We start from the raw sequence: 26,464 nt of genomic DNA, 5'->3' as shown, positions 1-26,464 counted from the left end.
ATTTATGTATTTTGTCCTTCGTTGAAATATACTTTTCTGTTGTCAATAGGCTCCACATCAGCCATAATCAATCCCACTTCTCGATAAAGGTTCCCCTAAACCGTCACCACCTCGCACCGTCGTACAGCGCAGCAATCCGTCCAGCTGCTGCCCACAAGCCGATCACATCGCTCCATTTCTCCTCTGGACATCCTTTTGGGCGGATGCCCTCCTCTGATTGCCACTGCATCGTCAGTCTCGACCAGCGGCTACGATCCCTTCCAGCGGCCTGTCCTGCCCAAGGCCGCTTTAGTTATTAACAGTCAATCTGATGTCTCTGACGTACATTTAGTGCAACAGGTAGAAATGATATCCCCCTCCTGGCAGATTCACGATTGCAGGCTATGTGCCAAGTCACCTTGTGCCCACAGGGACAGCTGCCACTGGGGGTGCCCTTTTAAAATGTTTGAGATGTGATTGATGTAATTCACCTATCACGTGTAAAGCACTCGAATTAAGATTTGTATTATTATTGTTAAAACCATGAATATAATCAGGAATTAGAGCACATTAGTATGCTAAAATGTATGTTCTCCTCTTCCCCACAGGGTATTAATGGGCTCTTACGTCGCCTGAAGTAAATGAATTAAATTGTCGTCGTCACATTCAAAGCTTGCACCTGCGATAAGGAATTGTGGAATTGACACTGCTTACCCGGAGCTGTAAGTAGGAGATAAGTGCCCCCCTCCCCCCCCCCCCATTTCAGTTTTGAGTGGAAAACCGCCTCGCTTTTCCGGCGAATCTGATTTGACAAGGCCGGGTTTGTGGCGAAAGAAAATCTAAACCGGTCCTGAGTCCGCCCATCAACCTTCGGCGACTGACATTGACGAATGTGGCGACGTGAAGTCAATCAGCGCTCGTGACAAGCATGGTGTGGGGGAAGTCCTTCACCCATCAGTTGCTTTATACATTATTTGCGTATGATGTGATAATGTCACCTTTGGACTGAAATGAAGAAAAAAAACAACTCAACACATTAGTCGGTGTTTGTTTTCTTTGTCAAATGTGTGCTTGTGCACCGCGGTCAATGCAGCATCGCCAAATCACTTTGTTTGTTATATAGACGAACGGAGTGAACAAAATCGTATAAAACCAGGCATAAAACAACATGAATGATGCCAACAATATTTTAAACACGACAGACAAGATTGGTAATTGGGTAATTGAATCTGTGGTGTGTGGCCTCTAAATGTACTGTATATATAATTATATATTATAATCAGCATCTGCCATTAGTTGGTTCGTTCGTTTCTCACTCTGCTTTTGTTGATGAGGGTCGCGGCGGCAGCGTGTTGAGTCGGGCGGTCCAGACCTCCCTTTCCGTGATGTTGGGAAAAATGTGGGTGCGTGTGTATTTATTTATTTATTTATTCTACTAAATATTTCCCTGCGGAACTATGCCAGCTCAGCACAAAAAGCAGTTCTGTTGAAAACTCATTTCTTTAGAGCTGCATTTTGTGTTTAGTTTGTTGTCTTTCCCCCGCATCTCCGATTAGCACGGTTGGCTACGTGCGATGTGAAAGAAGTTCAACATACATACAGATAGCAGTGCACCACTTGCTAGCTGTCAGAAGAAGGGTCCGGAGAATTGCTTGCCAATCCGCACAACGGTACACGTGGGGCGATGAAGCGACCCCCTGCTTCACGAGTTGAAGACGAGGTAATGTGACCCCAAAGCGCGACTGTGGCCATGAGTCCCTTTCCATGGAGCGCATCGCATCAACCTGCCAACCGAAATCTGTTGCCTAAGGCGCTTCATTTGTCCACTTAGGATCTCAGGAAGCGATTGAGTGGATCGCCACACGAGACATCCCATTATAAGCTTTGTCCGTCATACGAAAGAATATTGGTTGGTATAATTACTTCTGAAGGGCATCCCTTAGTTGGCCTTTTTATATCAACACTTTATTCCCTGCAAATAGTTTGTGATTGTTGTTATTTTTGTCGTGCAGTCATTGGTGACCATAGAGAGAGAAACCTGGAGTCGCTGAGCCACTCGGCTCTTGTGAGAATGCAAGACACTTTAACGCGTCTCTTCAATGCTAAAATCAAACTGTTCACCATCGACATCCGATAGCATCGACGAAATTTCCACATCAGTGAGCGGTCAGATGTCCCCGCTGTTATATTCTGCATGAAAAACTGCAGACGCGGTACTTGGCTAATGGATATTCCGCATTGACAGTCGTGCCGTTGGTTGCAAAAACGTGCAATGCGAACATAACTACAACAACAAAACAACCTCAGCAAAATTATGCAGTGTGCGTACACAAAGGGAGGAAATATTACTAAGATAGTTTTGCAGCGAAACGAAGGTGCAAATGAGTGTGGCTTTAATTAGAAACACCTCTCGCGGGAGTACTCACACGAGAGTATTGGACAACGATGGAGCCTCCAATATGAATGCATGTGATGGATGAAGTTTGTTTGACCCAAATGCAATACGCTTTACAAATATTTTCTTTTTGGTGCAAATTGAACGCTGGCGAGAAGCCGCTCGTGTTTTTGTGATGCTCCGCAGTTCGCACTGCCAGTATCGCAAACCCACACTTCATTTGCAAGTCCCCCCCGCTGAATTTCAGAAGTCTCGAGGCGAGTTGCTTCTTATAGCGAGTGGCGTGATGATGTACATGTCTGGAACTACAGAGGAAAGATGCCGGGGTGTATCGGTTGGCACGGCGGACTGGGAACGCACAGATCGCCCGATTGATAATCTCCCAGCGCTGCAATGGGGCAAGTTTATTAACCCCCTTCCCCCTCCCTCCGTCTCTGTTCACCTCGTAGTGTAAATGGGGTACACCACGGTTGGTAAATCGTCCGGTTGCCTGTAGTGGGGGGTAGTGTGGGTCCTCCCACCTCTTCCAAGACGTTTGGCCAACGTGGAAGAGCAGACAAGAAATTCCATTTGGAGGCGGCTCTCTCAATCTCTCTGTCGTGGAAGGCCCTTCTGCCGGCAGTGGCATAAACAAGCTATTTCAGGGCTGCACCTTTATCTGTTTTACAGAACTGCAACGCATTTTTTCCTTTCCAAAAAACATGAACTCCTGCTTGCCGTGTTCTTGTGTAGATGCTTTCCCGCACTTTGTCGTTGTGCATTATTAATCGCGGCCTCGTGCGAACCTTTCCCGCGGCGGTTACTGGACTCCGTGTCGAATGACATTTTGCAGTGGTGGCAGCTCGATTTGTGGTTCCTATAATGAATTAAGCGAGTCCTGGTTGGTAACGTATCCGGGATGCGTGCAAGTAGTGAGCACAGGACCTATGCAAGGGCTGCAGATGGAAAGGGTTTATAAAACATGAATTAATTACCTCGGAAAGCCACACTGAGTCTCAATACTTTATTGTGTTCAGGAGCGACCTGCTACATTGGGGATTTTTTTTTTACCCATTTCACGATTGAGTGTTTGGCTTGTGGGAGGAAACCGGATGGCCCTGAAAAATCCCATCACTCGCACGGCATAGGATTGCACCCAAATGCTCTTCACACGTAGAATTAGGGATCGATTTGCTGTACTGCCATCTACTGGCCACCTTGCAACCTAGCAGGTTTGCGAGTTTCGCAGATCTCTGCGCGAGTCTTCAAGCATCTCATTCGCCGTTCACGGTAAATAAGTGGAATTCACATCGACTGACCCAGGACCGCTGATGACGAAGTTTATATTTCGTTCACAGACCTATTTTCCATCCACTGTAGGATGAAGGCCTTCTCACGCTGTGTGGCTTGTGAGGGTTGTTTGACCACCTTTCAATATGCCGGTCACTGCAGATTGTTGAAGCTGGGGAGCATATATGTAGGAGATTGGAAGGACAGCCTACAACAATGGTCGTTTCCCAACTACACCTCGAACCATAACAGTGTGAAATGCAGTCCTACCACTCTGAAAGGGTGTGTTGACCAATCAACGGGGTAAGACTCGACCCGTAACATTATCTCTCCTCTTGTTCATTCGTTGTGCCTAGCCGGTCCATTGTCACGCCCCGTGAGACCTTGAACACATTCTGATTTGCCGCGGCAGAATATTTCACAGCTGCCCAGTGGCCGGTGAGATTTAACACAGTGTAGATTTAAATTGTGTGAAGGGGAGACGGGAAGAGGGAGGGACACGCGGATTCAAGAACATATGCAAGGAAAAAAACACCAGACGTCGGAGCGGGCTTGGGCAAGACCCATTACTCGAAGGGACTAACGACGGAGTGGCAGTCGAAAGAGGGGAACACTGTAGCGATGGAGCAATGACATCAGCTCGTGTGCAGGAGCGGGATAGATCGTTGCGCTACGTGTGTATATTGAACTTCTTTCGCACCGTACGTAGCCAGCCGTGCTAATCGGAGGTGCGTGTAGGTGTGGGTGTATTTGCGATGATGACACAATGAGAAGCCCTTTAATGTTACATGGTGCTCGACCCTCGTGCCGTGAGACGTGGGTTGAGCAATCATCGGGCTCGTGCAAGCACGCGACGCCTTCATTTTCCCTGGTATCGGAGACGCGTGGTAAGCCTGTAAACGCGGACTGGGGTTGGCCGCGAAAGGACAGGAGTGTTGGGGAGAGCGCCGATTAAAGTGTCACGAGGCTGCGGTAAATGGCAAACGGTCTTCACAGGCTTCCATCCAGCAGTGGATAAACCATTAACTACTTGCCGATGTTCACGCTGACGATGAACGGGATGGGAGGTGGGAGGGAGGGGGGGTGGTAAATAATAATAAACTCGACGTTTTGTGCGCGAACGGCCACAGAACAAGCCGCAGTGTGCAAGGCTGGCGGCAGGTGTTAGCCTCTCCGGAGCACGTGAATTGACGAGCATCTGCTGCTCCTCCTTACCGCGATCGCTCGCGTGGAATCGCAGATAGAACTGGGGGATGAAGGGAAACGTGTCACATGATGCGTGAAGACCGCAATTCGAACGGACGCATTTTTTAAAAATAGATATTTTAAATGGGTTTTATCAAATGTTTTGGCCCCTAGTGATTTCAGGTTTTTTTTTGTTAAATGAGACGCCACTATCATTATGTATAATACAGTATTGTACTGCACACAACGATCGTTACGTATATAACTGCCTTATTGTGTTAAGATTGTTGTCCTTAGCTCGCACCTCCGATTAGCACGGTTAACGACGTGCGGTGCGAAATAAGTTCACCAAACATACAATACTGTACGTTCATATGAACAGACGCACGAGGAGTATACAAAATCTTGTACATAACGCACGCGTGCGCAGTTGTGTGTTGTCAGGACATGCTGTGTGGAGGGGGGGGGAGATATTTAACTGTACGACACCATCACGCTGGCCAGCTTGAGTTGAAGTTTGACAGAAGAGATGCGGAACGCATGTATGCACGTTGAACTTCTTTCGCACCGTACGTAGACGGCCGTGCCAATCGGAGGTGCGCATCTTACCGCACCGAAATAAATGTTGCTACACTATCCTCTTCTGCCCGCAGTATAGCCCCCAATACAACCTGGTTTGGTGCATGTTGGTCACTCCACCCAGCACTGAGCAGGATCAACAACCTGCTCAGCTCCCTGCAAGAACTCCCTGCAATGTCTGGCGCATTCCCAGCGATGTGATCGCAGGCACACAACGCTTAGAGCTGTAAAAACGATACCACAGCGTATATAATGAAGCGTGTCTTATGTCTCTTGGATAGATGTAAATGCGATGCAATATTCACAATGAGTGAATTGTACAAAAAAAACAACTAATGTAGGCCTGACAGTTAGGAACAGGTGCTAAATCTAGACTTGCGTTCGTGAACATGTTGTGTAGTTACATTTAATGAATTTTCATATGTAAATGAATAAAAATATATAAATATATACAAACACACTCCGGTAGCCGGCAAGTTTGAGTCACTGGTCACCGTGACCCACAAAACAGAAGCCAAACCAAACTGTCCTTATTAGGAATCGTCGAACTCCGTTTAAAAGGATGTGCTTCAAGGGCCAGCTGAAGCCGTATTAAACATTCATCAGAGCTCACAGGATTAACTCGAAGCACTCGCAACCGCGTCAATGGCCAACGTGGCAAGCCGCTGCTCGTTTGCCCAACCCATGCTTTTGTTTTGCTCGATTTTTTTTTCATTTCGTCCATTGTGTATTTTGTATACATGCGCTGTAGTTTATAATTGCCCTGCACAGCAGCGTCTTTAGACGCTCCACAAATCCCAGTGTGACGTGCCGGTGGCGCCATAGCATTCTAAGAACACAGCGGCCCGCCTGAGTTGGATTCCTGGCCACGGCTAACATCAGTGGCGGGTGATAAATAAACTGACCCTGGGACACTCCCTTCAACCAAGCCGCGCTGAGTACGAATCGAGCAACTCGCCACGACTAACTAATACCAACTAACTAATGCCAACTAACTAATGCCAACTAACTAATACCAACTAACTAATACGGCGTGGAGAGGACTGCATCGAGCAGTGGGCTGGAGCAAAAACAAACACCACCCCCCTAACTGGGTCCGCGCGGCGTCTTCTTTTGGTTCGCTGCGATGCTTATCAGATCGGGAGTGGTGGGCTGCGATGGGGGAGAAGGAGAATGAGGTAGAGAGGCAGACGCTGGACAGATGGGAGGTTACACAACACTCGAATCCTGTCCGGAATACCGCTCAAGCGTGGGTGCAGCATGGACGGGGGAAGCGGCGGAGGCGGGGGAGTGCCTTGGGTTCGTGTGAACGCAGAACGCACGGAGCACACAGCTGTTCGCTCCCCTCGTTACCCCCACAGCCGCCTCCCGTGAGCTCCCCAGCAGCAGGGGCTACAGCTCGCAATGTGTGTGGTGTGTTGTGGTTGCCCCCCCCCCCCCGAGAGTTTTTCGGTAATGTCCGACGTTTCGCTGCACGTCCCAGGGAAGTTAATCGCCGACTGAACAACAATATGTGTGTGTTTTGGAAGATTGTAGGTTGGATTGTGGGTTGGGGATTTCGACAGTGTTCGACGTTTTGCTCCACGTGCTGAGAGCTTGTTCAGGAATCGAACTACATTATTTATATCAATGCCGTGTGCAGAAAAAAACCCCGCGAAAGCACGCTCAGTCGTATCGCCCGGGACAGGGCTGTTGGAGTAGCGCTCGGTAAGTGACCTTGGAGCAGCGAACCAACTGATGACGCGTTCCCAATGGCCATCTTCAGCCGCGCACCTCACGCTGTAGTTGTGATCCCTGTGTATGTGTGTGTGGTGTGTGTTTGTTTACGTCTATGTATGTGGCGTGGAATTATGGACAGGAATTCCACACAAATCCCCTTCTGCCCCTCTGCACCCCCCTCCTTTCTGTGTGCCTATGTGTGTGTGTCTCTCTCTGTTTGCCTCTGTGTGAGTCTCTCTCTGCTTGTGTGTCTGTCGAAGTGTGTCTCCGTGTCTATGTTTTGTCTCTCTCTCTCAAATTTAGCAATCTTTGTAAGAACGTAATCAACCAGGTGGGATGTTGACTCTTGTGTTGGCCGACTCTCTGTGTGGGATGTTGACTCTTGTGTTGGCCGACTCTCTGTCTGTGTTGTATTTGCATTATATTTCCAAGTTTACTAGGTGTGTTTTCTCTTCCATTTGTACCTGATGATGGTTGCTTGTGTGGCAATCGAAACGTCGTATTCTATTATTATTTAATTTAATTTATTTCCTCCTGACTTTACCGAAAGAACCAAAGAGTAAAACCACACGAACAGTGACCGCGACGAAGGTACACACACTGTGATAGGACGAGTCATTGTACCGCTATTTGAAGCAATGGGTCACCTTACCCCGCCCCCACAACTCGCCTACCCGCCCCGCCCTCACCCACCTCTGTCCACTCAGCGGTATATAAAATGGGGTTCACCGCAGTTGGCCGATCGGCAGGTCGCGTGTGGTGGGATAAAGTTTGGGCACTCCCATCAATTCCAAGACGACTGGCCGGCGTGGAAGTGTATAGGGTGTAACACAACTATATACCGTCAAAATGGGACTCTCTAAAGCTTACTCACGTTGAGATCCCTTCCAGCAGCAGCGGAGTGAGCAAACTATTCCAGGGCTGCCCCTTTATAACCTTTCTTTTTTACTCCCTACAAAAAGTTGTCTTGTAAACTCAACTGCCTTCCGCTTGTCTATAATATTATGGTTTGGCGGACACACGCACACGCGCTCGCACACACGCACACACACACCGTTCCATAAATAGTGATTACCCCCCAACAGGTATTACTGTATCCTGCGAAGCAGTTCGGAAACGGATGTCTGAAAAATGTCAATGAGCTTTGCTTCCACGGTGTGGGCTCGCGGCCAGAATGACAAATTTATAGAAAAAGAAAAGGAGGCTCCATGAAGCGATCATTGGTGCAGAGGTTTGCAGTGAAAAAAAACCTAAGACCTGGATAATCAATTACAGTCTAGAAAATGCAGTATCTATGTAGATAATCCACAATCGTAATCTATGATGGCATAGTCATTATCGCAACAAATTAAAATTAACTTATATGATATGATTTAAAAACGTAATGAAGAAGCTGCAAATATGGGCTCAAGATAATATAGTATGCGCAAACTAAAAAAGACACGTGCAAACGTATTCACGAAGAAGGGACACATTTTAAACACATCAGAGTGTGCACACCGAGGCAGTCATTGAAGGCGGATCGAAATAACAATGGAGGCGTTGAACAAGCCCTGCAGGTTGGAGTGCTTTTAACAAAATGAATTTGAAAATAAAAAGCAACGTAACAATGTCCCGAAAAAAATAAAAAGGTCGTAATCGGTGTGTATAAACTTCATTGCTATGTGGATCAGACACAGCCTTTGACAGAGACAACGGAACAAAATATGAGACATTGTATTGACTGTTACGATAAAGTGGACTTGACCAGGGCGTGTTGCTTGAAGGGATGATGGCCAGTGGTCGAGACTCAAGACGGAATCGCTGCCAAAGGATTGAACGCGTCAGAGGTTACACCCGCTGGGCAGATGGAGCGACAATATGAGCTGGCGTACATGGATTGTGGATTGTAGGTTTGGGCGAGAATTGGCGACTGCTTGGGCAGGCCTTTATCCAACAATCACGGCTGGTCATGATGAGCGAATCCTCTTAACACACACAGGCTAATTACATCGGTACACTCTTCTGCTTTGTCTCCTCAGTAATACACTGTGGTGTGTTTGACAAGGCGAGCGAAGTCAAAGGGCACTGATTTCCTGCACAAATGAGCATTCAGGCGGTGGTCATCTCCTTTTACAGCCCTGAGCCAGTGCCGGAAATTCCACATTCATATGGAGGCGGCCAGTATACTCGTAGCACAACCACTGTTGACTTCCGCACAAAGTTGTACCTAGTTTGTCGACCTCGGAGGAATGATGATGGGCTGAGTCAACAGTCCACATTTTCCCAAAGTAGATTATTGGGAATGATACAATTGCAATAATCGCCCCCCTGCTGGCGGAGGAATGTCCCAGGCCATGCGGGCAAACAAGAGTCGTCCCGGTCTCTTGATTCCTCTCTTGCAACTTTCACGTGGTTGAACAAAATACACTCGAAATGCTTGCCAGATGAAAGCCTCCTCCCGCCGTGTCGGTCACGGAGGTATTTTGTCACGGATGTTGTTTGACCCATACCTTGCCCCGGCTGGTTATGACCGACCAACTCAGTTGGTAGGGTTCATAGGGTAGGATTGGGTGCGCTAATCACTGCGCCACCACTCCCACCCCTCCTGCTACTATTGTAGTTGTTCGTAGCCAAGATGGGGGGTGGGAGGGGGGGTCTGCCCGTGTGATGGGCCTCGGTCACGGCTGTCCACCGCCACTCGTGTCGCCTTGACGAGATTACAGAACCTAAATCCTCGCTTGCGGGGGCAGGTGAAGTGACCTGCAGACAGCACCACCCCCCTCTCACGCACACACCACCGCCCCTACCTCCCCCATCGCCGCCACGTCAATCCTCTCCGCCCCCTCCGGCACGAAAGCGTCTTCCACGTCCGCCCCAGTGGCCCCCGAAAGCTCTCTCTCTCTCTCTCTGCAGGGTGATCCATGAATGGGTACAGGGTGAGGGGTGCACCCCGAAACGTCGCTGTCTCACGACGCTGATGGCGGAGTGCCTCCCATAGAGGGAGCTCTGCGGAGCCCATCACGAGGGTGTATTACGGCCGACTCCATCACACGCCGGACAGGTGCATGGGAGCACTCACACTTTGCCCCACCACAAGCGGCCTGCCGATCGACAAACGGTGAAAGATTTTGAGAAACTTGACCTTTATTTTTTTCTTTACTGCCGCGCCAAGAGATCGCATCGGCGACCTCTGCATCGCAGGTCCGGTGTGCTGACCGCTACAACACGGCATCGTTTCTAAATATCCCGCTAACGCGATAAGGGATACATTCTGGGGGAAAAAAAAAACGACTTGTTCATGCAAACGCCTTCTGCTCGTCCCCCACCAATCTCAATACACGCATTGTATCTCCTTTAACACTCTCGTATGTAAGACATAGAACCGTCGCTTTCACGATATGCAATCACATGATGTCGAGCAACACTCGTAAGAGGGTCATTTAAAAATAAATAAATGAGGTGTCGAAGCATCAGCAAGAACAGCACCGCTGCTCGACTTTCGAATTGCTTCTCATCGTTTCTTTCCGCCTCAAGTTCATATGCACCTTGTTCAAATTAAGAAACGCATTGACTCGTAACTATGGCAGCTTTGTATGCGGGTACGCCCGCCTCGTCGAAGACGTTTGGCCATCGTGGAAGAGAAAGCAAAGGATACCTTGAGAGCGGTGTTCCTCACTCGTTTTCAGAGAGGGGGGGGGCACTGTCGCCGATAAGACATCATCAGTGTGAGGGCCGCCACTCATTTGAAACCATTGGGGGTTTGACAGCAGCACGATGATGATGATGACGAAGATGATGGGGGGTGTTGTCACGTGTTGGTGTTGTTGTGTAACTGTCGGGCGCCGCACTAAAGGCCACCAGGGGCCCCCAGTGGCCCGAGGGGCCTTGCAATGCGCTACGGCAAAGTGCGGACTAATATCATATGTGTGGGATAGAGTGTTGCCCTCTGGCGTGGCGTGCTGCTGGCCGCTTGGCATTTTTTTTTGGGGGGGGGGGGTGCATTGGGACGTGTGCTCAGCAACCGTGATTTAGAGATAGGGAAAAAAAACACACACACTTGGAAGCGGCGGAGAAAATTAGATCAGGCGAGATCGCGTCTGCTGTTGTAACAGAATTAAAGTGATGCCTGCTGCTGCTAGGCACAACTTACACGCCCCGATTTGCTCCGATTTCTGCGGCTGTTGCGGCGAGGGAGCCACGTGACATTATCGGGTTGTTGGTCTCGACGTGCCCGATCAGGATCACGCATTAAGTCATGGGGGGAAGAAAAAAATCCAGCTGTGTAACCGCAGTAAATATACCGTATGATCACGTGTATCGGTACATTGCGGTTCAACTCATTGTAGTCTTGAAACATTTTATTTTTTGAATGTGAAATATATTGACGGCCCATTTGTAGCATCCACCTGCTGGATGAAGGTTTCTCCCCGCCCTGTCGGTCATGAGGATTGTTTGACCATACTTCACCACGCCGGTCATAGCGGGTTGGTGAGTTTAAGCGCCCCTAGGCGCGGTTCAGAAGTCACTCGCCACTGAAATGAGTTAGCCGTGGATAAGAATCCAACGCAGGTCACCGTGTTCATAGCAGTGCCTGTAACCACTGGGCCATCGCTCTACCCAGCATGTAAGATGTTTACGTACATGAAACACTCTTTAACTATGGCGCTTCTCAAGCAGACGACATACATAGGTTAGGGGAAAAGGCATTCATTCTGTGAATTTTTTGGAAATGAAATGTCAAATGTATACATTTTATTCTTAATACAATCGTGCCTTTTGACGATTTCTGCACTACACGTCTGAGACGCGAAATAAAATTGTGCATAACAAACGTGTACGTGTATGTGCACATCACTAAGTGTTGTTATGCAAAAGAGGGAATATTTAAAGGCCATATATATTTGGCCCGTACGATGCTTGTCGTGCTCACGGGACACGGCTTACATAAGGCGCCTCCTCGGCTATGGGCAGACACCATGGCAATGTGCTCGTGCATGCGCACACACACACACACGTACTGCAGAGTCAACTACAAAGATCCCCCGTATAGCCTTAACAAACTGTAGGGGCAAGTGTTATTAGCGAGCACCTATGAATGCCAGAACGGTACACGAGGGGGTGGGTGGCCAACACCACGCCCGGACGCCTTTGTCTCCCCAGTGGCGATGTTTACACACCGCACCAGGTACTTATTTGAGGCTGACTCGACCAAGGGGAGGCCCAGGATCGGTTCAGATAATCGTCATTGATGTTGGCCGTGAACGGGAATCGAACTCGGGTGGCCGGGTTCGTAGCGCAGCGCTACTCTACCGCTCCCCAGAAATGTACAGCCACACGAACACACAGAGACACGACGAGGCATACACAGACACATACACAGACACATACGGAGGGACTTGCATCGGTCTGCGTTTGAACCGCTCATTCAATGCGGTAGTTTTTGTTGTCCTTTATGTAACCAGGAGTTTAAAAAAACCCAAAGAACGCATGGAGCAGCATCGCCTCGACAGCCAGAGTAATTTAACAACACGCGATTTAAAAACATTAATAAGCGTAACAAATGCCGACCAACTTATAACAATAAATAAACACAGCACAATGTGGATTGGGCCAAATATAAACTAGCCTTCTGGGTAATCATGTGATCTTCATATGGATGATGTTGCTGATAATTTTGACGATGATAAATATTGGTGATGAAGATTTTGATGTTGATCTTTATGCTGATGGTGATCTTTACCTTGATGGTGATGATGATCAATGTTAATAACGGCGATTATCAGCATCATGATGATATTGATATCGACGATATCAATGGATGACGATGATGGCCTTGATTATTACGATGTTCATAATATTGTGTGACTGGTGATATTGGCCTATATGCTCTGGCTGTTGCGTGTCTTGACGAGGTTATTCGATTAAGAGCAGAGAGCGTCTCGCTTGGAGTTTGCCGCGAGGGAGATCTCGGAGGGGGCCCGCGTGTGTGATGGAGCCACAAATGCGAGCTGGCAATCCTTTTAGGGCCGATAATTACCTGCAACTCGGTTTCCACGGCAACGAGACTACTTCCCCTATCACCCCAAACCCCTTCTCCTGCCTCTCCCCCACACACCACACACCCGTCAACAACCCCCAATCTCCCGCCCCCCCCCCCCCAAAGTCTGTATCTCGCCTCCGGGATACCGCTTAATCATTCGCGCGCTCAGGTCGGAGAAAGCAATTTTCGCTCCAAATCAATTAAATATTTACGAAGATAGATGCGGCCACATTTTACTATTGTGTGACCCTGCAGCAGCAGCAGCACCACCAGCATTAACATAATACAGTACAGTGCATTCATATGGTCCTGGATGTATAAGCTTGTGACATAATCACCCCGGAACGCGCCCTATGACCACCAGATACAGGAAGCTAAGCAGGAAGTTTAGCCTGGATAGTGCTCGCATGGGGAAAAATCAGCCACCGTAGAAAAAATGTTGTTGTGTGAAGCGTACTATACTTCACCCTTTCTATGTCCAACCCCCAGTGACCAGCGTGGCGAAGTATGGTCGTGTTGAGACGCTCATCCAGCAGTGGATGGACAAAGGTGGCGATACTTTTGCGCGTTAGTTTATTAATCGAGCGCAGTATCTCTGCTTGAGAAGTCAATTTTGGCCATCATCCTATCGACTTTCCGGACCAAGGTTACATCGCAAGCATTTGTTTAATCAGGAAAACACTGACACTGAACTGTTTTCGATTCTTCTAAGTGGTATCGATTTTACAATTGTGTCATCGATTATACAATTTCAACATGTCTGAGTAGTTTTATTACCTACTGCATTCTTTACCAACCTCAGCCGAGGTCGATGACACGCAGAGAGAGGGATGCAATGTGTGACCGTATGTGCACGTGTGAATATCAGCACTGGAAAGACAAAGGCGGGCGGGCGCATTGCTGACTATATCACCCACCACCCCTCAGGGTGTGCCGTGCCGGCCTTAATAGGTGCTCGCCAACAGCACTTACCCGAACTGTCAAAACGGCTGTACGTGTAAGTCTGTGTGTGTGTATGTGTGGAGACACTGTATATCGGTTATCACGAACCCGGCGACCCTGTGATGATGATCTGAATCGGTCCTGGGCCTCCCTAAGGTCGACTCAGCCTCAAATGAGGTGCTCGCTAACAGCACTTGCCGCAACAGTCCGTTCAGGTTATAGGGGTGGTGATCTTTGTCTTTGTGTGTAGGGCGTGACTGGCCAGGCAAGGGAACGGGCTTTATGATGCACGGCAAGCAAAGCCGTTGCGGTGTTTAATATTTAATACAATTTATCTTTGAAAATATAGGTGTACTTGTGAGATACTGTATAATCATTGTGATCTACGGATAATTTGCACATTACACGTGTAAATTACTATTATTGGTATAAGTGGTGTGAAGAAATCAGCTTCTGTGTTGGTCCTCGATGACTTGCAACGTCCCAGGGCTCTTGAGAGATTGCCATGGCTTGGGGAGGCCTTCATCCAGCAGTGAGTTGATCATGGCTGTTGGCGAGAATACTGTACCGCATATAATCCTCCTTACTCCTTTAGCACTTACGGTGACATCGATGCAATCGTTTTTATTCTTCTCGTCTGTTCAATAATAATAATAATAATGATGATGATTTTCAGTCGTTTGTCAAATCCACTGCTGGATGAAGGTTTCCCCACACCGTGTCGGTCATGAGAGTTCTTTGACGATACTTCCATCACACCGGTCGGTGCCGCTTGCTGAGTTTAAGTTCCTACGCCCGGTTCAGATATATCTCGCCACTGATGTTAGCCGTGTCCGGGAATTTGACTCATGTTGTCAGGTTCATGGTGCAGTGCGCTAACCGCTCCAGCACCGGTCTGCCTCGTGTGATTCTGACTCGTAGATGTATCCAGACGATTTGTGCTTCCATATTTTTGGCTCTGTAGTGTAGTTGTCTCTCGCCATAATATTTCCATCTTTAAAAAGAAAAAAAAACCCCCAACACTACCTCTTCCTTTCTGATGAATCCCTCTTCAAGTGTCGTATTCCGTCTGGCTGCGTGAGGTTCGGGAATGAATTCAGATGCAAAGGAATTAAATTGGTAAACTTTACGGCTCCCTAAAGCTCGTATTGATTGAAAGCGACCTCCTGCAATTAAATAAATCGTTGAAATATAATGTACACTCCTTTGTCCGTCCACTGTTGGGTGACTGTCCCCGACACGAGATGGGGATATAAACGACAATGTCCTTGATTTGCCCAGGAAATCCTTGATGGGTCTCAAGGCTCTTTGTCAACAAGGCCTTGGAAGCGTGGCCAGTCGATCGCATTGGTCGCTACGTCACAAGGGGAAATCTCCGTGGTTAACAAACCCAGGATTATGCATGCGGCTCCTTAACCCTCGCTTCTTGATGCATCGAGAGCAAGCGAGAGTGCCCTATTACGTCCCATTAAAATTCCCCAAGCCAATAATTGGGTAATTATATACACGGCACGAGGCTACGTGTAATGGGCAGTAGAGGGGCGTGCAGAACATTTAATTGTTGTGCAATACTGCTTGTATGCTCCCACGATTATTCTCGCCGCCTTCACCAATACCGCGCTGACTGACCTTGCGTGGTGAGGCTCAATAACCTTCGCGATCCGTACGGCGTGGGGAGACCCTCACCCAGCGGTGCATTGACAAACGGATGAATATACAAAGAATGCGTGGCTAGGTCAGTGATTGCGACCCACAGACAGATTTGGTCAACTCGTTTGTGCATTGAGTCTGTGGACTGCTTGCATCTGTGCGTTATATTTTACCACGTGAAGACAAACACAAATGAATGGAATTGGCCAAACAACCAAATGCAGGACTCTCCAGAAAAAAAATAATCTCGAGACTTGGTGGGATTTTTTCCTGGGCAAATAATTACGATTTACAGCCCTTTATTCATCAACCGCTGATTGAAGGCTTCCCAAAAGCCATTTCCGGGGTATTATTCGACCATACTTTACCACGACGACAAACGCGGGGTTGGTGAAGGGGGGGGCAGGCCAGTGGTGGTAGACCCAAGGGGAGGGGGGGCGATTGGGGCAATGCCAAACCCCCCCCCCCCACACCTGCAGATCCAGAAAATGAGTACTGCTGTACTGTGTTGTAGAGCATTGATGGTTACCAGAAATGCGACACTGAATGGCGATTTAAAACGCTTGGGAACTTCGGGACCTCCTTGGAAAGTTTCTCGATCCGCCTCTGACTCAAAATCGGTTCACATACTACGAGATGCCACTGACGTACCGATGTTAGCCGTGGCCGCTCTGAAGAAAGTTGGGTACATAGCCAAAATTCGCTAACCACAGCGCCACCGCTCGACTCCCAGTGTGTGAATACAATGACCACAAATGACGATTAAACTGAGAGGGGCTCAATCATCCGGAATCGAAGCACGGCCGGGCACAACGCTGATCCGTGTTCTTCATCGCCATAATCAGCCACGGTCAGTCCACTGAGGAGTTGTCGGCTTCCTTAATCTGTCGGCGTCTTTCACGGTTCTGCGATGCACGATGCACCTGGCGCCTCTGTACTCACAGCTCACCGCCTCCGGCCATGTCAACACGCGGTCATAACTCATCCAGCAGTGGACTGAGAGCGTCTTCTGTTTATGGCACAGCGGTAGTGTCCGTGAGGTTTTTTGCAGGGGCAGCCAACAAACATCCGTTCGTATGATTTTGCTGCTATGAATTTGCACATGATGGACAACTTTGTTGAGCTGTCATTTGTGGTCAGGTCGCTTTTGAAATAAAAAGCGAATAGCTCAGTGGCCTTCACCTGGTAAGATAAAAGATAGTTATTATTTTGTATTTTAAGTGATTTATTTAACCTTTCATCGTGTTTAATTTTGTTGTTGTTGTTGTTGTAACGTTCTTACCCGCCCCTACTGGACATCTGTGAAAAAGTCGTATAGTTCATCGGATTCCTTCAGTATAATTACATACAGTGTTTTGATTCTGACTGTCGGGGCAGCACTGCCCTCTGCCGCCCGCGAGTTGCTGCTGCTGCCCACTCAGCAGTTGAGAATGAGAGCAGCGCTGCCCGTGTCAGTCGCAGCTCACGCCACGTGGCGTTCATTGTCTATTGGCGGAAGGCGCAGTGCGAGTGGCCTCTCTACAGCGTCTACGTGCAAGTAAGATCAGCTCGCACTGCACGAGCGAGATGAGACTGTTGCATTGCGATCATGCGAGGCCTGTGGAGGCATTCATCCAGCAGTGGATAGATCATGGTCGACGATGAAGATGCCCGTAATTAACGACGAGTGATGAGTGAGCTTGTGGCCAGGAAACCCGGCGGAGGGAGCAGTCGGTGTGAGGCGCTCGCTGAGCCCGGGTCCCAATGGGCTCCTCCTGGTGGAGATGCCCGGAGACTTCACGTGGTCCCTCAGCCCTGATCCCCGGGTGTCACTCTGCGCCACGAACCACGCGAGACGCTACGAGACCGAGCCACTGGGCACAGAGCCTCGCTCACTACCCACGACAGCAGCCTCAGCGATGTTTGCGTCCGCAGCAGCAGTGGCGTAGCCATCGAGTGCGCAGGCGGTGCAACTGCACCGGGGCACACGAACGGGAATGGCCCAGACACCAGGATATGAAAAAGGGAGAAATTGGACAGGAGACCCCATTTAGCCCCCCCCCCCATCACTGTGGCCCATGCCAACCACGCTCCACGCCCAGTCCCCAGCATGAGGAACGAATGGGCCCCCACAGTAACCCTTGCACTGCGTGGTTAACCGGCAGCCTGGCACATAATTAAGGGCCGTTCTTGTGGCTGCAGATTTTGCTGAGGATGTGAGAGCGTCCTCATACTCATTACTGTGAGAGACGTTCTGCGCTTTGAAATATTGAATAAAAAATAACCGATTTCATGAATTACACATCAGCACATTGCCTTCTGCTTTATTATTGATTGATTTTATTTGTTTACGAGGGCAAGATGCATTCAGCCGCGGAGAACCTTGGTGAAAAATAAACGTATAAAAATTAAATCACAACATTGCAGACGCAATGTCGCGAGTGGGACGCATCACTACACGATTGGCGTGACTTGACACGTTCACATGTTTTGACATCTACGACAGCTCGAACAATGGAGTGAAACACGACTGTACTTGTGCAATGCGAGTCATCAAGATGACGATCCATGATCAATCCACCGTTGGATAGAGCCCTCGCCGAGAGCCGTACGTTATTTATCTCACACGATCCTGCCCGCGAGATGATTTCAAACGCTCCACCTCCACAATGAACGTCCTCTGGGGCGCGTGAGTGACGAACAACAATTCTGAAGGAACCGCTCGGTGGACCCGCCGTGACTCAGAGCAAACTATAGGGGCCCAGCTGGGATGGGGTTCATATGACATACAACGTTCTGTTTGTGATATGATTAGCAACGCGCACGTGGGTGTCTTTGGTGGTTTCTATTCTCATTGCAGACTTTCATCCATTTAAATGCGCAGGAGAGCTCAGAATCTCATTAATGACATTTTATGACGTTTAAGGATATAGACAAATATATAAAATAAATTGTTCAACATTGCTCATGCTTTACCTTTTTAATCGTCGAGTATTTCGTAACACATTAGTTCATTCTATAGTAACACTTAAATGCGTTTTGATCATTGTTGAACATTGTAACATTTGGGAACCGTGACCCATTTATTCTGCCAAATGTTTCCTGTAGTTTATTACCCTCATTGTTTTGCACGATGACCCTGTGGTAATCTAATCTGAGATATGGTTAATAATATAATCGCACCATCTGTCGCGACTCACGCGAGAGTACTTGATTGTAAATCGTTATCAAGGAATAATCCAAAGTTGATTAATTAATCTGGATAACCCTGCTTCACTAAATCTATTCACGTGCAAGAATCCAGCGAGTTCCGGAGATAGCGCGTTTTCTCCACTGACAAACCAAAGAAGATAACCTTTCCCTGTCATCAGTCGCGCGTCTTCTTCTTCTTCTTTCGAATGGCGAGGTGAAATTAGCAACGTCATATTCTGTATCCGCGTGTGAATATTGAGGTTATTAAGCCATGCCAGTAGTCTCTGTGTGAGGATTGGTGGATGTCGGTGATATTGCCCTGTGGCACGGCGGTGCAGGGTCCACTGTGGGATGATGTGATCCATGGTCTGGCTCTGGTGACGGCAATCGCGCGTGGAGTTTCGTCAGCTCTTTCATCGACAGCAACGTCAACATCGGGAATGGGGGTGGAGGTAGTCCGGGTGGCTCGGAGGTCAGAGCATTGCCCGGTGAATACAGGCAGCAAGGATAGCAGGTTGATGGTCTCAGCTCTCTTCCTGGTCACCAATGACTGTAGGGGCAAGTGCTATTCGTGAGCACCTATGAAGTCCGGCACGCCCCCCCCCACGCACACATATGAAATATTGCAATCCTTACTTGGATTCACTCCAAGCCCTACAAACCGATGACAGCCCTACCTCTCTATGGCGAAACTTCTGGTTTACTGCAAACATCACCAATCGCAACCTGGTAACTGACCCGAGCAGTGAAGTTCCAGGGTTCAAACCTTCCACTGACAACTTGGACAACCCTCGACCGCTTGAGGACCTAGCCAGGGAAGACGATGTGACAGCCACTTGCTTCACAAGTGGAACGTGAGGAGCAGCCCAGAATGTGACCGTGGCCACCCAAGTCAAACGGTCGCCTCGCGTTACTCAAACTCCTGCCCTGAGAGATCCATTCCCGGTGACATCGCAACCATTCACACTGCCTCGCCTGAAGCCGTTGAATTGATGGTTAACCTCGACATCAAACTACGACTGCTTACCCAGCCACACGAAGACGAAGAAGAAGACCGACCAGGGTGAATTTCAATGCCAACCCCTTGCCCCCGCGTCTCCAGATTTTCCGATGAAGGCCACAAGATGGCAGAGTGAGCACGAGACATTGTAAGCGCGATGAAAGTACAATTTTCAACATTCTCGTGCATTGGTGTATCCCGTAAAAGACAACAGTTGCATGAGACGATTGTGTCAAAATTCGAAACAAATTGGCACTGAAAATTGACTGAAGTTGAATTCCAAGTCGGCGCATGAATGTTCATAGTTGATTAATTGTAACCTTTGGAAACAATTGGAATTTAACAGCGTCCGGCTCCCAGAATGTTTCGTGTAATGACATGGATTAGAAACATGGACATGGATTAGACACGTGGACGTTAACCATAGATTAGAGGAGAAAAACTGAAAAGTGGAGAGATGCATGCTTGGAAACGCACCGTGAGACAAACAGAGGAATACATGGAACAGAATACAAACGACTCCGGTATGTAATGGTGACGAAGAAAATTAAGTGTGCTTGGGCGGAACACATCGCTCAAAGGGTATGATAGCTGCCGGTCAACATTTAAGGCGGAATGGCAGCAATAAAACTCACCACATATGAGAACTCGGTTCAACCACAGGCGACTGCCTGGATTCGAACTCAGGTTCGAAGCGGTGCCAGCTCAGTGCTCCAACCTCCGAGTCAGCCGGCCACGACCTCGTGTGAATGACAGCTGAGTTAAAGCTGCTACACACGCGTGGAATACACACGAGGCTCCGTCCAAAAGTTCGCGTGATGATTCTAGATTTGAAGTTTTCGTGACTGCAAGGATTCATACTCTTTGTTTTTTTCGGTAAAGTCACGTAGGTAAAAAAATTAATGAAAAAACAACTAAATTAAATCACGACGTTTCGGAGGCAACACAAGCTTCCGTCTTCAGGTGGAACCGTCACAGCAAAATTACTGTATCAATTTTATTTTTTACCTACCTGAGTTTACCGCAAAAACCAAAGAGTATGTTCGCGCGATGATTTCACCCGAGTGAAAGGGATGTTTGAAATGCAAGGCGCTTCGTATTAAAATCTTTACTTATGATCATTCCTTCCACCCCCCCCCCCCCTTCAATTGTGTGTCTGTGTCAAATCTGTAAAAAAATGTCCTTCCCCTGAACCTTCGATTACGATGGTTGGCGACGCACGGTGCGAAAGAAGTTCGACTTACATCCATACAAATGATGAGAAAATAAAAACCCTTCATAACAGAAATATTGTGCCTGTCAGTCAGTCTGTCATATTTGCTCACATTTATTTTGATGGTGACTTGAGTCGGAAGGATTACAATGCAGTTATTTTTTTAATGTATGTTGAACTTCTTTCGCACCGTACGTAGCCAACCGTTCTAATCGGAGGTGCGATTACCACGTATTTGTATTCTCATATTTCCAGGTAAAGCGACAGAGTAGTGGTTAGCGCACTGCACTACTAACCCGGCGACCCAAATTCGATCCTCCGCACGGCAAACATAAGTGACGATTGTCTAAACCGGTCCTGGGCCTCACTCAGCCTTCACTGAGTAACTGACACGGTATGCAAACATCAGCACAGGGAAGACAAAGGCGGCCGTTAGTCGCCGTGTTAGCCACACCATCCACGCGTGTGCCGTGCTGGCCTCGTTAACACCACTTGCCCCAATAGTCTATGCAGGCTACACGGGGAATCTTTGTCTTTGTGTGCAGATAGTCACGTGACTCGGCGAGGATTCATCACGCAAGCAGCGTTTGCGTGAACTAATTGCGTACAACGCTTAATTAAAATATCATCGAATCGCACGCGGACGAATCGATGTATATAAGTTGAAGAACCTAGGTTGATCGCAAATCAACCGCGTGGCACTACTCAGCGATATACCAATCTACCACCGCAGTTCCGTGTCGTTTCAATTGCAAGTCAAAGTCGACAGTGGAATTTTGCGTGGAAAATGTCATCGACGAGTCGAGCTCAGTGGCTCGCAGGGTCGAATTAAAAGTTCGCGCTCTGACGGTCATTTGTCTGCATGGCACGCACGACCCTTTTTTCAATCCACTGCTGGATGAAAGCCTCCTCCCGCCTCCACGCCGTGTAGGTCACGAGCGTCGTTTAATCTCACATCACCACACTGGTCAGTGCTGGTTGGTGAAGGAGAGTTGGGGGAGGGGAGCGAGTGGCCGGTATTCATCGAGCTCAGGTCATCTGGCTCGTTCATGCTTAGCTTCCGGACCTCTGTGTAGCGACAGTAGCGGTGGGCGCAGTGGTTAGCGCACTGCGACTGCGCTATGAACCCAACTGCCTGACTTCGATAACCATCCACGACTAACATCAAGTAGTGGTTGATATTTTAACCGGTCATACTCTTCCGCTCGTACTGACCAGAATAGTGAAGTATGGTTAAACAACTCCCAATTACCAAAACGGGACGTGGGGGAAGCATTAATATAGAGACGGGTCGCATTCAGAGTGTATCCGCGTTCCATAAATAATTTATCCCGAAAGAGAAACATTGGTTCAGGGATATTAATTGAAACGTCTATCCCTTATGACATCTACTGGCCGGGTGTGGTATCACCCGTGCAGCTATCCCGTAGCAGGGGATAGTGGATCAGGCAAAGATGGAGCAATCTTGCGCACGAGGTATACCTTTGTTTCGGGCATTGGAGAGGATGTTACAGCAACGCAGTACAGTAAGTAGGTCTCTATGCATTGAGTGTGAGCAAGACTGCATTTAGTTTGGTGAGACAAGGAAATTAGTACAGGGCCAAAAACTCGATAGAGGCTCATAAAATAAAATTACTTTTTTTCAATTACAAAAACTAAGAGTCTTTATGAAAATTGTCTTTATCAATTTCTGCTTTATGAGGCTATTTTAATTTCATCATACAATTTTTCCCATGTGGCAGAGATGAACTCTTCCGTAATCGGACCCGGGCTAAACTAAACCACTGACCCCCAGCTCCCAGCAGAACATCACGCAATCAAAACAGATAAATGTGCAGCCCTGCAATTTCTCCATCACGCCACTGCTAACGGAAGGGTCTCCACTCGAGAGCGGAATGACTACAGAGTACATCTAAACTATACAAAGTATTGTTTAATTGCACCATGTAAGGCCCACTAAGCTCTATAGCTCTGTGTCAGAAGCGACCTGGCGACAAATGATAGCTCAACGAAATGGCTAATGACGTGGACATTTTAAGCATCCAAATACTCTAAACGTATATTGATTCTAAATGTGGAGGGGAAAACCGGAAGACGACCGGAGGAAAAATCCACGCGACCACGGAGAGAAGAACATGCAAATTCCAAATATACAGCAGGCGTCAGAATCAGGGTCGAAACCACGACCTCCTGGGAGACCAAGCGAGGTAGTTCACATCTCGCCACTCTGGTGAGTACTTGGCCTACTCCTCCACGCTGGTGAGACGCTATTGGAAGAAGAGGTTGTACTCGCACCTTACCCCACCACGTGCAACCTTTAATTCGACTAACTCTGGGTGAACACAAGCGGGGGTGGGGGATATTAAAAAACCAACAACTCTCAATTGTTTCACCTATCGCGCCAGGAGATCGAATCTAGCCGGCGACTTCTGGATCGCGAGTCCATTGTGCTCCCAATTACACGATAAACTAAGAGAGCAGTATAATATACATCAGGTTAAGTATATGGGCGTACGATATGGTGTGTTTGTGTAAGGATCGGGTGTGTGCGTGCGTAAGGGGGAGAGGGAAGAACCGGGGAGGAGGTGGGTGCCCTGGGGGTAAAGACACTTAAATCCGGCCGTGACTGTTGTTCCATCCCACATCTAGCGCACCAAACATCACACACTCCTCTAGCGCACCAAACACCACACACACCTCTATAGCGCACCAAACACCACACACACCTCTATAGCGCACCAAACACCACACACACCTCTATAGCGCACCAAACACCACACACACCTTTATAGCGCACCAAACACCACACACACCTCTAGTGCACCTAACACCACACACTTTTACAGTGCACCAAACACCACACACACCTCTATAGCACACCAAACACCACACACACCTCTAGCGCACCAAACACCACACACTCCTCTATAGCGCACCTAACACCACACACTCCTCTAGCGCACCAAACACCACACACACCTCTAGCGAAACTAACACCACACACTCCTCTAGCGAACCTAACACCACACACCCCTTTGTAGCGCACCAGACACCACACACTCCTCTATAGCGCACCGAACACCACACACACACACCAAGCGCACCTAATACCACCTTGCCTTCCAACTCACATGGACATGCTGCCATTGGGGGGTCCCCTAGGCTAACAACTGCGGTATGAGACGCTTCGTGGCGGTACGGGAACGATGTAAATACAAGTATTATTATTATTATCACTTGCGTACTTTGGACGTGCCCGTTCGTCCCTCCCTCCAGCCACCCAGCCAGAGGGGCAACACATTTTTTTGTAATTAATATTATTGTATCATTTACAGCAACGTGTCAATCCACTGCCGGATGAAGGGGCCCCTCCCACTTGCGCGGTGCGAGGCGTGGGATGTGTAGCAAGCAAGGAACCCGGCTCAACGCAATGGGATGCCGGTGTGACGTCGCCACTGGCACCTAGACAGACAGGAGTTGACTCAGGTTATCTAGCCACACCACTTTATATATGTACAAAGATATGAGCAGATATGGGTATCGTTATGAAACGCGAAAAAGAACGGGAGAAAGAAAAAAACACCCCACCGATGCCGAAAATAAAAAAAAGTAGGAGAGTCCGTCATTATTTGCCCACCCGCCCGTAAATAGGTGGTGGTCTTGTTCAATGTAGGAAGGAACTTGAGAAGGGAAGGGGGGGGGCGAGAGCGCTGCTGTGGTAAAGAACGCGGCTTTTTGTTTTCTTTGAGTTGGCTTTCATTCCAGCGGCGAAAACATCGCCGATGAATTTTGATACCGGGTGAGTCAACACGGATTGAGCATCTGGCGTCGCCGCGAAACCCCGCGAGCGCGGTTTAATGTGCGTGCAGAGTGGCGACACGTCTGTGCGTGCGTGACACATTGCCACGGGGGAGACAAAGGCGGACGGGCGTGGTTCTGAACACCCACCTCTGCGTGCGCTTCGCTGGGTGCTCGCTAACGGCACTTGCCCCAAGAGACCGTCAAGTCTACACATGGGATCTTCGTATTTGTATGTGCAAGTAACACGGGTGGGTATTCACGTGTTATTTAAGTCACTGCACGCTCCGCGCACCTGATAATTGGTAATTACGGAAAGTTGTAGCGTGGAGGGGAAGAGAGTCCCGTGGACTCGAGATGCTGTCGACTATTGTAAGACGAACGTTAAAGACCTTGTTATGACATATGTTGCAAAAGTATACGCGAACAGCCGCGGGTTTTATAGTGCGGGTAAAGATGCAATTATTAACATAATCCCCACTTAAATATCAACAAACTATTTCTCACGAGCAGGGGATAAAGAGCTGTATATAGTAATTCCCCGGTTAACGTCGAGGATACGTTCATGAAATGTGCGACAAACATCGAAGCGACGTAAATCAAAGCATTTTTTTCTCTCCGAATCTCCAAAATCTGCTTTTTCCACGCGTTTGTCCCCCTCACGTGGAGGGGGGGGGGGGGGGGGAGGCGCTGTCCTTGCCAACCTCCACGCTGCCCTGTCCTGTGCCATCTCTCTTTCCACTCCTCGGGCCAGCGTGTCCCATCGCACCGCATCGCTCCCTCCACCTCGTCTTCTGCTGCCTTCCTCTTGACCTCTTTCCTTCCACTTGCATCACTTGCACCATTTGATCCACATCGTTTTCCTGTTGTCTCTCCGCACCAGCACTCACTCTCTCTCTCTCTCACCTTCTCGGTGATTTCTGCCACCTTGAGGCTTCCTCTCACTTCTTTATTTCTCACCCTGTCCTTGTTAAACCCAACATCCACGGCAAACATCCTCATCTCTGTCACTGCCATAGCTTGGTCTCCTCTCTTTCTCATGCCCCAGCACTCGGCCCCACCACCGTCTTGTACACTTTTCCGTTCAACCAAACTGGGACACCCCCTCTCATCGCACACCGCACCAGTCAAATCTCCAAAAATACTGTCCTCAAATAATATGTTGTACTCTGCAGTCCAGTACATATGTTCATTGCGCGAAGGCATTGGAGTGGAGGCGAAGGCTGAGGCGACAGAATCAAGGACAGGACGGTTGCTGTCAGCGACGTAAGTGTGAGTCGAGGCGACGGAAATCGTGTAGCAGTACTAATAAAGTGACGACGTATTTGCTAACGTGTTTGTCACAGACCGCCTGACAATACCTGGCGCTGTAGGCTCAGGTTCAAAGGGGCCAGGATATGGCAGTCAAGCAATGGATCATTGAAACTATCTGTGTGGAGCTTGGAGGGTTACCCCCAAGTATGCGTGGGTTTACTGCGGGTTTTGTGTGTGTGTTTTTTTTTCTCTCTCACGTGCACAACGCTCATGGTGTTTTTTGTTTTT

This window comes from Petromyzon marinus, chromosome 10 (assembly GCF_048934315.1).
Source record: "Petromyzon marinus isolate PM22_M1 ecotype Great Lakes invasive population chromosome 10, UKy_Petmar_22M1.pri1.0, whole genome shotgun sequence".
Classification (NCBI taxonomy): domain Eukaryota; kingdom Metazoa; phylum Chordata; class Hyperoartia; order Petromyzontiformes; family Petromyzontidae; genus Petromyzon; species Petromyzon marinus.
This window is presented reverse-complemented; position numbering follows the sequence as displayed.